The 17,106-nt window shown below is 37.9% G+C and overlaps 1 long non-coding RNA gene across 1 annotated transcript in view; it reads right to left on the minus strand.

The window, feature by feature from the left end:
• LOC123288857 (uncharacterized) overlaps positions 1-17,106 on the minus strand; it is a 402,248-nt gene that overhangs the window by 255,135 nt on the left and 130,007 nt on the right. Inside the window, exons 3-4 of the long non-coding RNA XR_011506858.1 lie at positions 2,281-2,667; positions 1,011-1,148 (exon numbers count right to left, since the gene is read on the minus strand). This is a non-coding gene — a long non-coding RNA (uncharacterized lncRNA). The remainder of the gene's footprint in view (positions 1-1,010; positions 1,149-2,280; positions 2,668-17,106) is intronic.

Consider the following 17,106-nt stretch of genomic DNA (forward strand, 5'->3'; position numbering starts at 1 on the left):
TTCCAAGGAATCTAGATTTAGTGTTGTAGCTGCAATATTTTCTACTGTAAATAATCTCTTCCTTCCCTGAATTCTCTTGCAGATCAAATGTTATTTGCTATATTGTTGATATGAAGCCATTTACTGGTCTTATCTATTCTAAGGAATATAAGTACATAAAGGGCAGAATCTAGTGATTATTTTCTGTGTATTTAAGTGTTTCTTGCTTCTGGAATTATAGAGATAGTATCTTGATAAATCCCATAAAATACATGTGACCTCAGATGTTTCTTCTATTGGTTCAAGATGTGCCAAGAGGAATGGGAGCCATGTCTTGAAAATGCTGATCCAGGGTTAGAGTTATCAACATACCATATTCTTAATTGAATCCTGAAGGAAACCTAAAGTTTCCAGCAGTTATAAAAATCTATCTCACTGAGAGAAAGGATTCCTTTTTGTAATGCCTTAAAAGGTTTACTGAGAAGAATAAGGTTAAATATAACCATAACTAAACCTAAGTGTGGTTTGGCAATGCACATGCAGAAATAGCACCCAGTCAACAATAGAATAATATCACTGCTGACTCTTATGTAATGCTGACAAAGGCAGCAGCTGACAGTGAATATTAGAACTGATGTCAGCAGAAGACGCTGAACTTTAAGTCCTAACCCATCATAGGGGAGATGACTGCATCCTGGAAGTGTATTCCTTTAGAGGAAATGTTTTGTTCAGTCCTTCCAAATTTCAGTTCACCCGGCCATCTGAAGTAATGAAGGTCTTACTTGCCATGAAAAAAAAAAAAAAAACAAAACCAAATTCAAAACAATGCAGAGGAAATCATGAAGTGCTTCCTGAGTGACAGGAGAGCCTGTACTGAAGCCATAGGCTCAAGTAAGGCACTTTGGGGAGGGTCTTAGAGATTAGTTCAACACCCTCATTTCTTAGTTCATCTTCATAGGTGATCTTCAAGGTGGTCATTCTTGTCTGCATCATACAAATGAGAGCTTCAAGACTCAGATTAAGTAACTCACCCCAAGTAATTCTTAAATAAGAGGCAGATTAACCTTCAAATCGTCGTCTCTATGGTTCAGTCATCTCAATGACATTCTCTCAGACACTTTGTTCCTTAACCGACTTTCAGCACATTTTTCAGTTTTTGGCCAGTAAGTCTAAGGACAAAGAATAGAGAAACCATCTGAATTTTTAAATAAAATTTTTCATTTCTAACTCAATATTTAGGACCATTATTTTAATCTAATTTTGACATTCTGGAAATAAGAAATTGACTTTTACTCCTTTTTCTCTTTCTCTTTTCTTTACATATTTTCTTTCTTGTAACTTTTTCATTAATAGATGTTCCAATAGATCTTAAAAACAACAACATTTACAGATGAAACAAGAAGCAAAAAAGAAATAGTCCTTGCGTTTATTCTCAGTTAATATTTAAATTGTGCCAGTAACAAATAAAGTTTGAGCACTGTTCTCACAGAGAAAAGCTATGCTGGGTATGACATCCTTTTATAACAGGCATACCACTTTCTTGAAATATCAGATCACCCACCAAGAACTAGTTTTTCCTCCTAAATATCATCAGTGACCAACATCTTACTTTACTTCTCCATAGCACCAAAACCTGTTACCTGTTCCTTTCTCAAAATGCACTCTTCTCTAGACCTCTACCTGGTTCTTTGCCAGCTCTGCCTTTGAGGGCTTCCCTCCTGACTAAGCTCTAAATGTTGGAGTTCTCAGACTGTCCTTGATAGCCTTCTTTAAATAAAACAGAAGATCTGATCTTACTCCTAAGACTTGAATCATCATCATATATATTTCTAAATTTTTTATTTCTAGCTTGGGTCTTTCTTTTAGACACATAAATACAACTTCCCATTCTATATTTCCTCATAACTGTCTCATGGATACCTTAATTTAATTTAAACTATTGAGTCTAAATTTTGAGTTTTGTCCCCAAATCTGCTTCAGTTCCATAGCTTCTTGTGTCTGTAAATGGCATCTTCCACCCAGCTGCTCCCGACAGCAGTTGAGATGTCAAACCCACTCCACTCAGCCCATGTCTGATCAAACACCAAGCTCTCAATTTACAAAGACTTAGAAAACAATCAGTAGTTGTTTTTCTCACTTAAAATATCTGAAGGTAGGCACTGTTGGCATTGGATCAATGGCTTGATGATTTCAGGACCAGCACCTTCTATCCTTGTTGTCACTTTGTTATAAGATAGTTATCACCACTTTGGGCATTGTATACTTGTTAAAAGCAGCAATAAGAGGGAAAGACATCAGTACCTTCTCTGTAGCTTTGATCAAGAAAGCAAAAGCTTTCCCAGAACTTTCACAGTATTCTTCTGCTGAGGTCTCTCCAGCTAGAAGTTATCGTACCTCTCTTCACTTGCAGATACAAGGGAGCCACAAATAAGCAGCAAAGGAGAGGGTATGGTCAGCCAATCTTTATACACAGATGAGGAAGCCACGGGGCAGATGTCAGGTTCCCATTGAACAAACGCTCTGTTTGATTTTCTTTTTCAAAGGTCTGGTTTTACGTATCTTCCAGCTGTGCAGGATATTCTCCACTTGCCCTCCAGCTCCGCTCTCTGCTCTTCTCACCTGCTCTCTGCCCTCGGAGTCTGAGCACAGGGGTTAATAGGGATGGGCAGAGGGGAACCAGCGGGATTCCTGAGGACAGAAAGAGAGAGGTCTGTTTGGCTCCCTCCACGCTAGACCTGGACTAACTCCACTGCCTTTCTCTGCTCCAGTTTCTGCCAGGCAGCCCTCTTCTACACCTGAGCTCTCTCTGGGTTTGGGTAACTGCTCTCTCCCCTGGCCCCTCAGGCCAACCAGTGGTGATGACACAGCCTCCCGTGTTTCCAGTTCTGGCACACTGAGCATCACCTGTTGCCTTCCCTTTCTAGTGTCTTTGAAAAGAGCCCCTTCATTAAACCCTCTTCCATCACCCTTTTGGAGTGAGCCATCTGTTTCCTGCCCCATATAGTAATCACTACTGTACCATAGTATTACTCATATTGTTAATGATAACACCGCATCCCATACAGAATGAGATGGAGACTGCTGAATGCAGGCACGGGAAAGGCAGCAGCAGATCACCCCACTCTTCACGCCTGCACGTGGGCCTTGCAGGGCTGGGAACTGAAAGAAATGCCTTTGCAGTTCCCTCTCCTCCCACCACATTTTTACAGTCACTAAATGAGTGGGAAATATATCTTCCCAGTAATTTTTCTTCATTTTAAAACATTATCAATTTTTCTTATTCATCAACCCAGCACCTTGTCACCTGGGCTTGTGCACAGGAGAAGCAGGAAAATAGGAGATTTAGCTTGACGTGGGAAGCCGCAAGATGCAGCCAGAGACTGGGCCGAAGTACATCATTTCTAAGGAGCAAATAAACTTCCTGAATGTGTGTGCACAGAAGAGGGCTTTCCTCCCACCTCCTTGGGAATCGCAGAGGATTCCTTTGGAAGCACATGCTTTTCAAAACTTCCTGAAATCTTTGTGATACTCTTTTCTACTCTTCCCTGCTAGTGGGTTTGTCTCCAAAATTTGGTTTCTTTCTTCTTCACATCCTTCAACAGTGTCCTAGGAGGAAAAGGAGGTAGATCCTTCTACTGCAGGTCCAACTGTGCTAAAAATGGGGGAGACAAGGGGTACTGATCCATTTGCATAATATTGATTTTTTTGTACACAGACTGCTACTACCAGATATTAATTAGCTCTAGATTTTCTGTTTTCTTTTTTCCCCATGCTTTGTATATTATCATTAATGCCTGCATTTAGCAGGAAAAAATAACAAATACATTTCATAACTTCAGTGCCTCATCCTCTGGCTACTGTGCACCATCCTCTCCCTGTTTCTCCTATGCTCTCCCGCCCCAGCCAAAGTGTTAGATTTTAATGTAAAAGTCTGTGTCTTTGTGATTATCCTAGATATAGCAGTATATAGGGTGTTTTGGGGGTAGGGTAGAAAGAAAATAATTGCTTGGGAATAATATAAGTGCTGTAACGAGAATTTTAAAAACACAGTAATTACTAAAAAAATTCATAGTTTTCTCCGCCAATGAATAAATAAATTATATTTCCTTAAGGCCTTTATTAGTATGCTGATGAAAATTTCAAGATGCAGCTCTGACAGTCACAATAATGAAATACATGAGGCCAATTATACTGTTACACTCTTGCAGTATCTGAAATTTAAATGACTCATAGCCACAGAAGCAGAAAAATTAATGTATTGCTATGATAAAATACAGTTTTAAAAGTGGAAAGGACTTTATTAAGGAAGTTTGAGTATTCTTCATGAATAAAGCCGGGTTCTCCCTCAGTAACTGTATCCCGTGATCAGGGAGGGCTTCACTTTTTATCGTATAACTTTTCTCATGATTTATTTGCCATCGAGTACGATAGATCAAGGAAGGCTAGAACTTTGGGGGGCTGGAGGAAACAGCCAAGTGCACCTTTCGCTGGGGCCAAAACCTAGGACAGTTTTGGTCCAAGTCTAGTCTAAGGCTTATTTATATTAAACATACTTTGAGTGCTGAACAAATTGCAGATTCCTGGGACTTGCTGCCAGACCTATTAATAGGAATTTCTAGGATAGCATCCAGAAATCTGCATTTTATTAAAACTTCCCTAAGATGAGTCTTATCCACACCAATGTTTCAGAACCCCTTTCTGCAGTAAAGTGGCAGTGGAAAAAATGTCTGTATAACCTTTAAGATGAAACCAAGACTTCCAAGAAATTTGGGGTTGAATTGTACAACTTCAGCCTCCAGCTGAAGTTATGTGTTTTATTTCACATAAAACAATGTTTAGCTGCCTCTGGCTTAGGGTTGCTTCAGTGTCATTTTTTACCTTGAATTTCTCAATCAGTCGTTGTCATAACACGATCTTTGTGGAGTCCTTCCTGCGTTAAAATTGGTTTAATGTTTTCTTTAAAGTAACTTACTCTTTTTACATAACCCGATCCTAATAATCTTTTAATGAGTATGCTCTCACGCCAATTCTTTGACACCAACTGAGTATCCTATGATTCATTTCAATTCTGACACTAACTACCTGCTTTTAGTGCAGACTCCACAAGTAAAGTAACTAAGTCACACAAAAGAAGACCGCCTCAACGTCAGATGCCAGACACAGGTCCTGGGTGTGCCCAAGTGACCAGCACTTCTGCTCAGCTGGCTACAAATCTGGAGCTTCTTACAACCTCCTCTTGTTGGATAAGTCACTAGAATGACTCAGAGAACTCAGAAAGTGTAATACTTATGATTACAATTTCATTAAAAGGATACAACTCGGAAACACCAAATGTAAGGAGATATGTAGGGCAAGGTCTTTGGGGGATGGGATGCAAGAGTCTGTCCCTATGGAACTGGGATGCACTGTCCTCCTAGTATATCCATGTGTTCACCAACCAGGAAACTCCTAAGTCTCATTCAGAGTTTTTATCAAGGTATCATAGCTTAGGCACAACTGATGAAATCACTGGCTAGGTGATGAACTCAATCTCTAGGCCTTCTCCCCTCTTCCTAGAGGTCAGGGAGTTGGGGCTGAAAATTCCAATCCTGGAATCAATCACACGGTTGGTTTTTCTGTTGACCAGCCTCCAGCCTCAAGCTATCTAGAGCTCCCTCTTACTAGCATAAACTCAGGTATGGTTGAAAGGAGCTCCTTATGAATAACAAAAGACATTCCTATCACTCAGGAAATTTCAAGCGTTTTTGAAATTCTGTGCCAGGAACTAGCAACAAAAAATAAATAAATTTATTTATTTTTTATATATATTTATTATATATAGAATATTTACTATTATATCACAATACGGTAATCATAAGTTTTCCCTAACGCCCTTTTAAGGATGAAAATACTAAAAATGTCGATGTACCTCTGTCTGTGTCCTCTTTGGCTTAGTAATGGTAGACATATCCACTGCACGTGGACAAATCTTGCTTCATCTCATTGCCGTACTGGGGTTCATAGATACTTAAAAAGAAAATTGGCTATTTAATGCATTCATTTTGGTTTTAAGGTTGTAACATTTAAATTCCTATGCCTAACCAGTATCAGGCCCATCCTCAATTGAAACGTTGATTATTTCAGATTAGGCTTAAGAGTTATATTAGTCAGGATCCTCCAGAGAAACAGAACCAATAGGATATTATTATAAAGTATTGGTGCATATGATTACAGAACCTGAGAAGTCCCATGATCTGCCCTCTATAAGCTGGAGACCCAAGAAAGCCAGTGGTGTAGTCCAAAGGCCGGAGAGTCACAGAGCAAATGGTGTAAATTTCAGTACAACTCTAAGGCCTGAAAACCAGGGCACTGAGAACAGGAGAAGATTGATGTCCAGCTCAAGTAGTCAGGCAGAGACAGAAAGAGAATCCTCCCTTTTCTACCTTTTTGTTCTATTCATGCCCTTAATTAATTGGATGATGGCCATGCACATTGAGCAGGGCAAACCACTTTACTCTGTCCACCCATTTAAATGATAATCTCTTCCAGAAACTCCCTCATAGATACACTCAGAAATCCAGACAAGTTGACAGATGAAATTAACTATCACAAGAATCAAGGATTATTTTTTATAAGTTAAGATATCAATAGTTTTTGAGGGGGGATTGTAATTAATCACTAAGATTGACATTTACATATCTGAAATTAAATGTCCAGCACACCCACTAGACTGTGAGAGCTTTGAGAGTAAGGGTTATATGTAATTCGTATAGCTCCAGAATCTGGTAGAACGTCTGGCACACATTAAACATATAATTACTATATTTTCTGAAACTATATATCGGTCTACTAATTTACAAACTCGATACAAACAGTTACCTTGTTTTGGCACCCAGATACATAGCCAAATTCAAAATGTTAAAACAAAATGATAATTGGTCCTCACACAAACAGCACTTAGCTTTTTCAAAGGTTAATTGAATTAAACTGGAATAACTGTGTTGCACTTTAGATTTCAAATAATAATAATTATTATTATTACATCCACATTTGACATCAAATTAACAGGTGTTTTGACATCTTAAATGATAATCACATTTTCAAATCAACCATTCAGTAACCCGAACTGCTACTGGTGACCTGAAAGATCAGAACGATTTTTCTCTATCTTAGATTCATTTGTTGTATAATATTGTCTTGCTTTGGGTATGCAAAACTACCTACCACACAATTTAAGTATTTTACAACAAATTTGAAACCACCTTGTTGACCATGCAAAGGAATTCCATGTTTCAACTTAACCATTTGATTTTTCCAAGTATCTACTTCTTCTGCAATGATTTTTGAAGGAGCTATTTCACATAAACCAATTAGTTACAGTATTAAATGGTCTCAAAATATATCTTAAATTAATTTAGTGTTTCAAATGAAACTTGAATGAAACAGCAAACAACACAATTTTAAATGGAAGTTTGTCTATGGTTTTAGCTTGAGTGATATGTGATATATAAGCAAAAGGCATATAGTTAATCTAAAATAATAACAACGGCAAAAATGAAATCAATTACAATTTCAGTTACCACTTACTGAGTGGTTACTATGTGTCAGGTAGTGGCTTAAGAATAGTATGTGCATTACCTCATTCTGACCAGTTGACCATGTAAATTGGGTACCAGTTTATCTTCATTTGACAGAGTCTTAAGAAACTAAATTGCCCATCCAAATCGCCTCTCAGCCTCTAAATAGTGTAATCAGAAATGTTAAATGAAATGCACAGGTTAGATAACCTCAAATAGAAGCATAGGCCCGCAGGAAGGGACATAAAGCAGAGACAATGGTAATTATGCAAGTGAATCTAAGTGAATAGTGACTGTATAAAATAATAGCATATAATGAAGTTTAATATATATGGAATTAAAATGAGCAGTAACAATCATGTTAAATGTGGAAAGGAAATAAATGGAATTAAAGCGCTTTAAAAGCATTGCCTTGTCCAGGAAAATGTAAAAGTACAAATTTTCTGTTTTATTTATATAAAATTATAAACAAGCATGCATGTTTTAACCTCATCTCAATTAAAAGAAGAGTAAAACTAAACTGTATAACTAGAAAGCTAATAGAGTAGTGAATGGGATAATAAAAACTACCTGATTAAGGGGGGAAAATCAAGTGGAACAAAAATAAAACAAGTAATAAATAGTAGATTTAAAGCAAAATATAGCAGGAACTTCATTAAATATAAACTGACTAAATTCTTCAATTAGAAGACAAAGATTGTCAAACAAAATTTCTTAAAAAGCTGTATGTTGCTTACAAGAAACATATCTTAAATATAAGGACATGTAAAGGATGAAAGACAATAGACAAGGTTATATCATACAAAAATTAATCAACAGAATGCTGTTATAGCTATACTAATATAAAAACAATTAGGCTTCCAGTCAATAAGTAGAAAATAGAGATAGAGGATGAAATTTTATAATAATAAAAGAAAAAATTGTAATAATTTAAAATTTATAAGCTGCTGATTACATGATTCTAAAATATATTTTAAAATTATTGGTGGAATATAGAGGAAAAAACAAATCCAAATTTGGGCAATCTTAACTTCTCTTTTTGTAATTAAAAGAACAAAGAAAATATTACAAAGGACAGAGAAGATTTGGACAATAATTATCAAATCTAATCTCACTAATTTATTTTGCATCCCTCACCTACATAATCCATATTATTTTGGAGTGCATATGTAGTATTTATCAAAATAAACCATAGTTTGTGCCAAAAGGCAAGTCTCAATAAATTTCAAAGTTTGAAATCATACAGAGAATGTTCTCTGAATTCACTGGAATTAAGTTAGAATCCCATTTAAAAAGAGATAAATGAAAAGCTAGCAAATGTTTCAAAATTAAACAGTTCACTTCTGAATGATCCATTCAGATTCAAAGAAGAAAATATTTTAATCTAAGTGATACCAAAAATATGATATATCAAAATTTGTGAGATGCATCTAAAGCCATACTTAGAGAAAATTTCATAGTCTTAAATATATCTATTAGAAAACAAGACAAGTTGAAAAATCCATGATCTAAGTATTTACTACAAGACGTGAGGAAAATGATGGCAAATGAATGCAAAGTAAGTTAAAGAAATAAAACAAGAGTAAGTTCAGGCATTGATGAATTAGGGGGAAAATATAATAGAAAAAAATCAATAAATCAATAAAGCCAAAGTCAATTCTTTGAAAAGACCATATAAAATAGGTAAACTTCTACCAGGACTGAACAGAAAATAAAAGGCATACTTTATCAATAATATGAATGAAAAAAGGATATCACTAGAGATTCCATATTCATTGAAAGAATGATAAAGTATCATACAGAATTATATATCACTAAATTTGAAAACTTAGATGAAACAGGCAAATCGATTGAAAAATACAATTAAAACACTTAGGGCAAAATTTTAATAGTCTCATATTTGTCAAATAAATTGAATCCATAATTTAAAATCTTCACCCCTCTCGACCCCCAGCCCCCCCAAAATTTAAGCTCTAGGCTTAGGTAGCTCTACTGATGAATTTTGTCAAATATTTAAGGAAAAAATGAGACCAAATAATACAAATTCCTCCAAAGAATAGGAGAAAAAGGAATAGTTTCCAATCCAGTTTACAAGGCTAGCATAACCTTGATACCAAACCTACCAACAGAAAGAAGTTCAGACTAATATCATTCATGAACAAAATTGCTAAAGTGAGATAATTGCTGAATGAGATAATAGCAAATCAAATCCAATGATATAAAAAAGTATAGTACATCATAATCAAGTAAGATTTGTTCCAGGAATGCAAGGTTGTTTTAATATTAGAAAATCAATCAATATAATTTAACCATTGTTAGACTAAAGGAGAAAAACATATGATCATCTTAATATATGGAGATAAATCATTTGATAAAATTTAGTCCCTTTTCAATATAAAATCTCTCACCCAAGTAGGAACAGAAGGGGAATTTCTTAATCCGATCAACGATATCTAAAAAACCTTACACCTAACTTCTGCCTAAAGGTTGAAATATTGACTGCTTCCCCCCTGAAGTTAGCAACAAAATAATTATGTTGAATATCTAGCCAGTATAGTAAAGTAGGAAAAATAAATCATCATTATAAAGATTGGAAAGGTGGGGGAAAAGACATTGTTCTCTGATGACATGATTGTGTACATTTAAAAAAATCCAAGACTCTACAAATAAACTATGAGAAATAATGAGCAAATCAACAAAGTCTCAGAATACATCAATTACAAAATAAACTGTATTTCTACAAGTCATTATGCAATTGGGGACAAAGAAAACAAATAGACCAAGGGAATAGAAAAAGACTCACGTATATATATAGTCTCCTGATATATGACAAATGGTCCACTGCAATTTAATGAAAACAGATGACCTTTCCAATAAATGGAGCTGGATCAATTGGACATCTATATGGAAAAAAATGAACCATAACTTCTATCTTACACTATACACAAAAATTAATTTGAGATGAAACATAGACCTAAATGCATAATGTAAAATAGTAAAACTTTAGAAGAAAGTGAGAGGGCATATTCAAGACTTTGTGGTAGGCAAAAATTTCTGACATAAGACACCAAAAACACTAACACAAAAGAAAAGATTTATAAGACTGACTTCATTAAATTAAGAACTTTTGTTCATCAAGAGAAAACATTAAAATAGTAGAAAGGCAAATCACAGAATGGAAAAAGATATTTACAATACGTGTATCCAACAAAGGTCTTGTATCCAAAACATACAAAGATCTATAGTAATGCACCATATAACATTTCGGTCAACAAAAGACTGCATATATGATGGTGGGCCCATAAGATTAGTACCATATAGCTAGGTGTGTAGTAGGCTATACCATCTAGCTTTGTGTAAGTACTGTAGGGGAGAAAGAAATTTTCCTCTACCCTTCTAGGTTCTTCTGGCTGGTCTAAGAATTAAACCGACATGAGATGCATTAATAGGAGAGAAAACAAACAAAAGTTTAATAACATGTATACAGGGGAGAAATCCAGGAAAACCAAATAAATCACCAAAACGGTGAGAGCCCTCACCTTAAATACCATCCTCAGCTAAAGACAAAAGATGTTGAGGTTGGGAAGAGTCAGAGACTTCAAAGGGAAGGAAGGCAATTCACAGGTGGGTGAAAAGGAGCAAACATTTAGAAAACAAGTGTTTGCTTGGCCACACAGAAACAGGGGAACACAGAGAGGAGTGCAACAGGATTGTTTGGATTCCTCTCTTTCTACTACCTAGTTCATGTTATGCTACAGTTGTACCTCACCTCTTGAAAAAGTTTTTATCTGAAATTTTTTAGTCAGGTAACGTGGAGGTAACAAGAAAAACATTCTGATCTTTCTGTCTTAAAATTAATCAGCCTAGGGACTGACTCCATGGCCAAGTGGTTAAGTATGCGCGCTCCACTGTGGCGGCCCAGGGTTCAGATCCTGAGCACGGACATGGCACGGCTCATCAGGCCACGTTGAGGTGGCGTCCCACATCCCACAACTAGAAGGACCTGCAACTAAGATATACAACTATGTACGGGGGGGGTTGGGAAGATAAAGTAGAAAAAAAAAAAGAAGATTGGCAACAGTTGTTAGCTCAGGTGCCAATCTTTAAAAATAAATAAATAATCAGCCTAAAATAAGCCTCTCGTGCTCACTTCAGCAGCACATATACTAAAAATAATCCTCACGTCAAAGAGACACATTTTGGGGTGGCAAATTTTGTTCTCCTTCAGTACACTCTATGATGTTCGCGCAATGACGAAATTGCCTAATGATTCACTTCTCAGAACGTAGACCTATCAATAAGTGATACCTCACTATACATCACTAGAATGGCTAATATCAAAAAGACTGGCAATATACTTTGAGGAGGACGAGGAGCACCAGGCATTTTCATACATTGCTTTTGGAAATGTACATAAGTACGTTGGAAAATGCTTTCGTAGTATCTACTAAAGCTAAACATTAGTATTTCTTATGATCCAGCAATTCCACTGTTTGGAATTCACCCAAGAAAATTAGACTTTATGGCTACAATAGTGACGTATACAGTAACATTCATTGCAATGTGAATATTCTCATTTCAGGACACTTCTCTTTCCATGCAAAGTATATGACCAGATGCACGACCCACTGTTCTGACCATTGGGAAGAGTCTCCCTCTCCTCTGCCTTTCAGGACACTCCAGAGACTGAACGTAATGCAGCCACTATCTATTCTGGGCTTGCTTCCATCCATAAGCCAAGCTTGAGGTTTTTCCTCCTCTTTTCTTAGCTGTGTAGGGTAACTCATTCAGCCGCAGGTATATGGCTAAGGGAGACACATGTGTACAACCACAGTGAGTAACATGGATATTTGGTTTACCAGCCCATGCAGCTTACTTGTGTCTCTTGGTCCTTCTCAGGCTCGTCCAAATGTGTCTTTTCCATATTATGACAGGCTGATGCTCAGCCCACACGGTTTTATGAGTTGGTAGATCTTTATGATTTGGTAAACTGTATCCCCTCTCAAAATGGGTATTTTTGACTCAAAATGAGTCAAAATGTGGCTCAGTACCCCGTGGCCAAGCATAACATCTCTATCAGGGACGAGAAACACAACAGGAGCTGTTTTTAGAAAGGCTTATGATGCCCACAGTGGACTGCGGGTGCCATGGCCTTGCTGATTTTCCTACTAAAGTATACCATAAACTCCATAATTCATCTTTTTCCACCACTGACTCCTCCAATACCATACAGCCTGTTAGATCATATGGTACAAGTGGCACCACAGTCTAGCTCTGCTACATGGTCTTTTCCTGCTCTGAGCCCCAATAAAAACTGACAGCCTAAAGTGTCACCTGGTATATGGGCCTAATCAATATTTCTTGGTGTGGAATATGTTGCCTTAGGAACCTGAACAATCCTATCAGATATCTTTTCTTTGTAGTAGAAGACACAAGGTGCAGCAATTTGATTTTTACTTTGGATCCCTAAAAACTTTACTGAAATGATATATCCTTGAATCTTTTTAGGATTTATTCTCTACCTTCTGGAACTCATATGTCTTACCATAGATTCAAACAATCTCTTGCTTGTTCTGCCCGATCAGCATAATGTCATCAATCTAACGGATCAGTGTGATTATGTTTAGGATGCCCACGTAGTCCAGATTTCTTCAGATTGTGTTATGATCTAGGGTGGGAGAGTTAACATAGCCCTAGAGCTAAACTCTAAGTGAATGTCTATTCCATGTGAATAAGCACTGTTTCTGAAGGAGAAGGCATTCCAGCCTGTGCACATTCACTAATGAACACATTTGCTAAAGAACACATTCACTAAATCAGTGATGCTTTATCATGTACTACTATTATTAATCTACTCTAGCAACAATACCATCTAGCATGGCAGTGGTGATCAGTGCTACTAGTTGGTTGAACTTGTAGTTCACCAAGGTTCATTTTGCTTCTGCAGGGGGAAGATGGGGTGAATTAAGTGGAGATATGATAGAGACCACAACCTTTGCATCCTTTCAATTTTAATGTGTATACTAGTCACCACCATTCTCCCTGGGATGCAATATTGATTTTTCTTTCCTCTCTTGACTAGGGCTGGAGGCAGTTTCAGAAGCTTCCATTTTACTTTCACTGGTATGACAGCACTTACCCTACAGGACAAAGAGCCACCTAATATCAGGTTACTCCAATTGCCAAGTACATCAATTCCATATATTACATGGGGATTGGGGAAATTTCTGTCAGTGTGTTTATGGACCTAGACATCCCACTTTAAGTAAGACATAAGCTAAGATTCCACTTTCATTATATGCTTCCACTCTAACAGGGGGCCTTGATGACACTTCATGTCTCTGGGTATCAATGTCAATTCATACCTTTTGTCCAGTAGTCCTTGAAATATTGGGGTATTTCCCTTTCCGCAGTGGACAATCACGCAAGTAAATGGCCATAGGTACCTTCGGGAAAGAACTGTAGGAACATCACGGTACAAACATGCTGCAGTGTTGCAGTGTCCTTCCTCCTGGGGATCTTGCCATCCCTTCAATCCTTCAACTAGTCAATGGGATCCAGATCTAGAAATTGGCTTGGGTCCAAAGACCAAGTAAGGGATCATGATCTTTTTACAGGGATGACTTCCCTCAGTCTTCTGCCCCTCCATTAGTTCTTCTCCTGAGTATATCTCAGTGGCTGCCCATCTTCTTTGCCTCTAGAAACACCATGTTTTTAAACTATCTCCACAATTCCCTGCAGTTAACACTTCCCATGCAACTCCTCTGATCTTGCCAGTCATTATGGCTCTCTGACTTTTGGCTTCTCTACTTCTTCATGGTCCAATCATCCCCATGGACAGCAGCAAGCTCGGTTCTGTGACTGCATTTCCTACTTCCTGCAGAGGAGAGCCTCCACTGAGCTTAGTGATGCTAATGCATCTCTCACCCATGCATTCCTGATGGCCTTGGTGAATCGTATGTCCTCCGAATGTTTTCATAGAAATAACCCTCATATACCCCAAAATGTATATTCTAATGTGCCAAGATGCCTGAGCTTTTTTTTTTTATCCCTTTCTCTGTCATCTGCCAGGGCACTCAGGCATTTCATCTCATCCACAAAGGCCACCACTCTCTCCAGGCTTCTTATACACACCCTAAGGTCCTTTCCAGAATGTTAAATCCTGTGTCTCAAAAGAGTGGCACAATTAATGAATTCTTGCTTATTGAGCCTTACTCTCCAGCCTCCTTGATCAAGCACCCTCAAAATCCAGGCCTAAGGGTACTCCCCTAGATCCTGATAGTACTGCTAGCTAGTTTTTGCAGCTCCTTTGAGGTGTAATACCTTCTTCCCTTTCCATGTCCAGCATACCCATGTAGGTTACACTGGATTTAACCCAACTTACTGGCCTGGCATCCAAGAAAGATGAAGGGACAATTCCTGAGAAGGGCATCTGTTGCCTTGTTGAGAAGCCTCTGCAGTGTCTTCCTCCATTGGGAAAGTACCAGCTCTTAGTAGGGATGGCGGCCGTCTCTGCAAGCACTGCAAGTCTACAGAGTCTACTCAGAACAGTTTTCAGGGGCATCCGTCCAGACATCCCTAACCCATATTTCAGGTCTAAAGTTTTTTCAAACAGTAGCCTGGCCTTCGTGTAACACAACTCTAATCAAGTCCTATGCTTGGTGCTCCGCTATGCCTGCTCTCTAATGCTGGATGTGAGGGCCTCTTTGTAAGCTACCAAAGCTATCCTTTAATTTTTCATAAACAACTCTCAACTCCTCGTTATCTCTCTGCAGAGCACCAATGCAACTTAGTAACCACCAGCCAACTTCACTGTCGTTATGCATGGTTCCCCCAATGTCTTTCAAATGTTAGAATAATTGGGGTAGCAAGAATGCTTTCCCAGGTTTCCACCAGTGAAAGTCTTAGCAGCTAGGTCACCACCTTGTGCCAGGGACCATCTATGCCCCACATACAACTTACAATGGGCCTTCAACTGAACTTCTTTTACAAGCCAAGTGGTGAGTGATCTGGTCCCCGAAATCCATCTTACCGTCTGCTTTCTTGGTACCAATTGTGTTAGTTAGGGTCTTCCAGAAAGGAGATACCATGACAGAATTAGAAGTGTGAGAAATTTATTAGATAATGCCTGTGAAGGGGAGAGGGGAGAGGGAGCAGGAGCAGGTGGAAGAGCCTCAAACCACAATATGGGTCTCATAATAAGTCTGACTCTCACAAAGAGAGAGGGGCACAGAACAAGAATTTGGTCACAAGAGCCTCAGACTGCAGTGCAGCTCTGAAAAGATCATGGTCAAACCTGTAGGGAGCCCCAGAGCAGAGACTGGCCATTGGAGGAGTCCTGCATTTGGCAAGAAAGGCCTGGTCTAGGATTTGGGCCATGTATAGTCATTGGTTGGGAGTAGCCCAGGGAGAGGGTTGCCTTGGCATGAGCACTATGGTGGATTCTGAAAGTGCGGCACCTGGAGGCTGTCTGATAACGCCACTCCCTGGAACAGGTGCTCTTGGAGGGGATCTGAAGGAATAGGGCATTAGGATGCTTAAAACATTGTATATTCTGACCTAAGGGTGGTCATATAGGTGTGTGCTCTTTGTGACAATTAATACACCCATGCACACAGGACTTACGTACTTTTTTATATGTATTTTATACAAGTATATATGCTGTACAAATAAATTTACTTTAAAGATGTCAAGAAAGAATTTAAGCCATCATTCTGCATAATTCTACCTAGATAGTCTGGAAACAACCTTACCCTTAGAAACAGCCACATAGTGAATTATAAGCAGTTTTGTTTTTATGTGTATTTTTCAGAAAATTGCCTCATTTCTCCTACCATACTCTGTACAATCTCAAAATAATGAGTTATCTCTGCATGCTACATAGTAACTGAAGACAGGGACTCTCTTTTTGAATCACAGTATTCTTAGAACTTCTAAACTTCTTATAAATCTATTTCTATTTTCTTCATGCATGATTTTAGTCTATATCAAAGCACCATGTTTAATGCATTCTTCCAGAGTTTCTGCCCAGGACTGAGGTCTGATTGCTGCTGAGATGGAAAGAGAGTAGCTGCTATTTCAAGTCTTGCTGTGCAATATCTGTGGCTGTTCAAGTGTCTTAGATAGAATTTGGATCAGTAGCCTGGAATGTTGGCCAAGGTACATTTCCAGTCCTGTTGATATAGTCCCATTATCTACCTGCTCTGACTGTCACAACTCAGAGTCTTTATCTCAAAAAAAATCATCATCATAAATGGAAACATAAATAGCGTAGTGTTCAGTACCAGTTAGAAAGCAGTTACTATAATTGGAAGTAGACTTCTCTAGTTGTGCCAATTTGGCGTTAGGATCTCTGCTTTAGATTTCCAAAGACACTTGTTCTGGTCATGGCCCTCTCTCCAAAAGCAACATCAAGACACACTCACAAAAGTGAGAGCATTTCCCTTTTAAAAAGGAGGAAGTAAGAAGTGCTCTTGGAATTTTCTAACTATGAACTCCATGTGAATTATATAGAAAAATAAAATTTAAAAAACCTAAGTGGAGACAGAAAAATTGTCCTTTTTAGTACTAT

Source organism: Equus asinus, chromosome 11 (genome assembly GCF_041296235.1).
Source record: "Equus asinus isolate D_3611 breed Donkey chromosome 11, EquAss-T2T_v2, whole genome shotgun sequence".
NCBI classification, from domain to species: Eukaryota; Metazoa; Chordata; class Mammalia; order Perissodactyla; family Equidae; genus Equus; species Equus asinus.